Below are 4,732 nucleotides of genomic sequence, written 5' to 3'. Positions count from 1 at the left end.
GCATTTCCTTTTTCTCCCTTAACAGATTTAGGGATATGGTTGTCTACCAAGATTGTTTTTTCTTTTGTTGTTGTCCATGCGTACTGTTTTTCTTTGTCAAACCTTTCCCTAAACCCCACTTCCCAACCATTTATCAAACCGTAACCCTCTTACCCCAGGCTGTGTGACTTATTGAGGTGTAACTAAATTAAATGGACACCAATAATTTATCACACGCTTGCTGGGGCGGATGTGGCAAAAGCAACACTAATTCAATTTCAAAGCAGGGCGAGGATCTTCTTCTGCCTCCCCACCCATGAGCAGTATATTTGCGAGGTAATTTTTTTACCAAAGGAACCTAATCCATCAGCATTAATTGCCGGCAGCAATTGGATTTGTTGTCATCCTCCTACACAGCACTAACGGTTACGCTTGTGTTGAGTGTACTGTAGGCCTAGTCGAGTGACTCGACACAAGTAAAGTTTGTAACTCTATGTACTAGGCAATCCCCACCACCATGATGTTTTATTGGATTTTTGCACATTATTGTTTGGCAGTAAGTTCTGTACTGTACTTCATTCTACTACTCCTCCAACAGTCTCTCTCAGGCGACTGATTGGCTCATTTTCTTTTTTTGCAAATGCTACTGCCAGTGTCTACTACTACTACCACCACAACCATTTTGCATGTTGGGAAAGAAAACCATCATCACCATGCAGCCATTGCTGTTAAACATCAAGCACAGGTAAGAGAAGAAGTTTGGGGGTGGCATAATTAATAATGGAAATTTTTTCATTAATTCAATTTCACACACCCCTTTGATGAGCCCAGTTGCAGAGTGCATTGACTAGGAGGAGAGACTGACAGTTCTAGTAGGACAAGTCACTCAGTGAGGGGTACCGCATCTATCTATTTGTGTCTTACAAAGTCAGTCAATTATTTAAATCAAACACTGGCTGTGGCCCTGCACCAGCAAGGAAACATTGTGACGTAAAACAGTAACCCCACCAAAAAAAACATTAACAACATCATATGTAAAGTATAAATATATAATTTAATCCCCTAACAAAAATAAACTATGTAAGAAATCCCACAACACCTGACCCACCCCTCTCCCTAACCCCGACCAATGTACGTAACGAAAAAGTCCAACCTATACGAAATATCCAATTGTCCAAAGAAAGTTAATCCCAACGCCCAATTTCCACCCACCAAAAGAAGAAATAAAAAAAGGGGCAATTAACAGGGTCTTATCGGCGGGATCCTCTCTCCAGGAGGACACGAACTTGCTCCTCTAGACAAGGTATTAAAAGATGGGTGGTGGTGGGCGGCTGCCAGATGGTGGTGCCGTAATGCTGGAGGGGGATGGCTGGGACCCGGGGCATTGGAGGAGGCTGCAGCTGCTTCCGCCTCCTCCTCCTCCTCTGCCAAAACCACCAGCCGGCGGTATTCCCTCCAGCTTCCGGCACCGGGCCTTGGCTACCAACTCCTTCGTGTCCGGTTTCCCTTTGGAAGGAGTAGCTATATCAAGAAGAAAAAAAAAAAGACTATTGTAAAATACACTTTTAGCAAAGCAGTAAGACAATTTAATTCTGCACATAGTGGCACGGTGGCACTAGCCAGCACAGTACATAACGTTTGTGGTATGTATCTATCCTCCCACTTCCTCGGCCTATAACATTTGTGTGAGTTTCAGGCATTCAGCCACCCATGCATCTGATTCCTGTCAGCCACCTATGCATGCATGCATCCCACGTATCCTTCTCTGTCAGTCATAAATATTAAATCTCGCCCGGCTTTCTTTCTTACACCCTTCTTTCCCTTTTCATTCAACCCATCCATCAAGGTCATCTGCAGGGCCGAACTGGGAACCAAAACCGGCCCTGGCAAAGTGCTCGGCCGGCCCCCCTGGGCTTGGGGGTGCCGCCGAGCTCTTTGCCAGGGCCGGTTTTCGGCCGCTTTTGTTTACAGGGCCGATTTTTCAGCTTCGCTGTAAAAACGGCCCTGTAACAAAAACGGCCCCCAGGGGCCCAAAACCGGCCTCCACCCGTGTGGCGCACTGGGGGATTGCCCAGTGCCCGCTACGGCCAGTCCGGCCCTGGTCATCTGATCTGACTTTTAGTCTTCTCCATAAAACTTTCACAGCTGAGTTGAAGTTACAAGAAGAAGCCATTGGTTACTCAACACTCCCGCCGCTAATGCTTTTACTAATGCTAAGTAAAGGGTGTCTTCAACCATCAACAACAACTTCTTACTTAATAAGTCTCAACAGTAGAGTATACAGTACACCCTTGCAGTGAGTGCAATGTCAATAAGTAAGGATTAGGAATATAACTTACCACCGCCCGCCACTGCTGCTGGCTCACCCCCTGCAGCTCCTCCTGCAACTGCTGCCTCTTCTCTGCCCTCAGCAGCCACGTCGCCTTCGCCGCTGGCCCTGGCATTGGTGGTCGGTAGTACGCCTAGAATAAACATTACATTTTGTTTAGGTGCCATATACACCTCCCCCTATTTTTCACTAGCAAGTTAATACATACATATACAACAGATATCACTAGTACAAATCAGGTAGTAGAGTATACACTAGTAGTGTTACATGGTCCCTAGGGTCATTCTAGTCTTTGCTTAGTTAGCCCCAACCATGCAACCATTTTACCTTTGTGTCTTTTATTTTTGCGCACGTTACCTCACAGCTTGTAGTGCAAGACGCCTTTGAGTCCACATGAGCTCATACTACTACTGTCTGAGAGCTGCGTACAAGGTTGAAAAACAAGCCACTTTGTTATGGAGTTCTGGTGTTAGTCCATATTGCTTAGCAATAAAAATGCTACACTTTTTGGCACGACTGAGAAATGCTTGCAATATAGTACTAACGCGAACCATTTTTCTCATAACAGATGGAAGATTCCCTTCTACGAACCAGAGCTTTGCAGAGTGTAGTAATGTGTAAATGACACTATGATGTCATTAGTTCCAAAGAGAATGTTAAGACTGAAGGAATGTTCAAGAGGGATTCAATTGATGCATGGAGATGAATGTGGAGGCTGATTTACAAGCTCCATTAAAGGATATTAATAACTTCATTTATTGTGTTTGGAAGATTCTTTTACATTGGCGACGAGCGGGATCAAGATACACAGGAAAAGTGAAGATTTATTTCCTGAAGGAGATACACTATGGGATTTTAAATTGATCACAACTGAATGACAGCAGTTGGAAGCTTCAGAGTGCTGCAAGCTGAATTATATAATCAAAATCGCATGGACTACACAGGACCGGTATGGAAGCAGATTATTGAATGACTTTTTTTTTTCTTCTCCAAACAAAATCTACAAAGAAATCTAAACTGTAAGTAATTTACAAATTCATTCTAAAATACTCTTCAAATTACAAGCAGCAAGTAGATTACCATTGAATGAAACTGGAAGTTATTTAAAACTGCAGACCAATATATGTGTGTAAAACCTCACAATATTCACCTTTGAAGATAAGTTGATGTGACATTTTTTTTTAACCTTTCAAAATAAACTTATAACGCATATAATTCAGAGCCAGAATTTGAAATAAAATGTTTAAGCAGGTGTAGTATTGAAGATAAACAGTGATTTGAGCACGAGTGACAAAGCGCGTGAGAAACTGAGGCTGCTAATTGAAAGTAAACATTTTGAAAGTGTGTGCTTCACTGCGTGTAATCAAGCGCGAAAGAAACGGAGCAGGCAATTGAAAATAAACATTAGCTGCACGTGTATTTCATTGCGTGCAGCCAAGCGTGAAGAGACTGAGCTCATAATGGAAAGGAATGCTTAGCAGCGCTTGTGCTCTAACGCGTGCAGCCAAGCATGAAAGGTTAAGCTCTTAATGGAAAACAAACAATCGGCAAAGAGCTTTTGAAAGCGAGTCTCTGCCGGTGTATTTTGTCAGCGCATGAGAGGAATTAAAACTGTCAGAGTGTATATATTTCAGCGCACAAAGACTCGTATTGTACAAGAGTTTCCTTAATTAAATAAAGCACAATTTAAAAGCGTTTATCCAGAAAAAAGCATGTTATAAAAAAAAAAAACGAAGGCAAGCAGATAAGTTAAATAAACAAGGCTAAATAAATATAATAATTGAAAAGGATTTCACTACCTGTGCTCACTTCCTTTCAATTGAAGCACCCAGTTCAACTAAAGTCAACGAAAGTAAGAAAGGACTTCAAAAGCAAACATTGAAATAGAGAAAAGACTTCTAAAAAGCAACTAAAAGCAAGCATTGAAAGAAAGAAAGGACTATAAAGAATAATATAAAACTTTAGTCACTAATAAAACACACCATATTAACTGAAGTTAATTAAATTATTTAAATTACAGTAAAAAAAAAACAGCAAATAAAAAAAAATAAGAAGATTGCCGAACTGTAATTTAAATAAATTCATATTAAACCATGACTGAAGAGGAAACAAGCAATGTTATTATAAATATGAATTCAGACATGTACAACAAAGAAGATGCTACTGAAAGCATTTCAAGTACTATTTTTAGAAGACCATTGCCTTTCAGTCTATCTGAACAAGAAAACATTGCACAAAGGTGGGAAAAATGGACTAGGAGGTTTAAACATTTTTTAAAAGCAACATGTAAAAAATACTCAGATGAACAAGCGAAAGACCTGTTGCTCAATCTTGTAGGCGACGATGTAGAAGACTTAATAACTACATTTCCTGAAAATGAAAAAGACACCTATGAAGGAATTATGAAATGTTTAAACGCAAAAT

At 40.8% G+C, this 4,732-nt stretch overlaps 1 long non-coding RNA gene across 1 annotated transcript; it reads right to left on the bottom strand.

Moving 5' to 3' along the window:
• Nucleotides 1–1,098: 1,098 nt before the first annotated feature.
• On the bottom strand, nt 1,099–4,150 carry LOC146809546 (uncharacterized). Its single transcript, XR_014965560.1, has 3 exons — nt 4,108–4,150; nt 2,319–2,441; nt 1,099–1,500 (listed from the first exon to the last, which is right to left on the bottom strand). It is a non-coding gene; the product is annotated as an uncharacterized LOC146809546 (long non-coding RNA).
• Nucleotides 4,151–4,732: the final 582 nt, after the last annotated feature.

Source organism: Triturus cristatus, chromosome 7 (genome assembly GCF_964204655.1).
Source record: "Triturus cristatus chromosome 7, aTriCri1.1, whole genome shotgun sequence".
NCBI lineage: Eukaryota > Metazoa > Chordata > Amphibia > Caudata > Salamandridae > Triturus > Triturus cristatus.
Note: the sequence above shows the minus strand (reverse complement) of the source record. Positions and strands in the feature narration are given on the sequence as shown.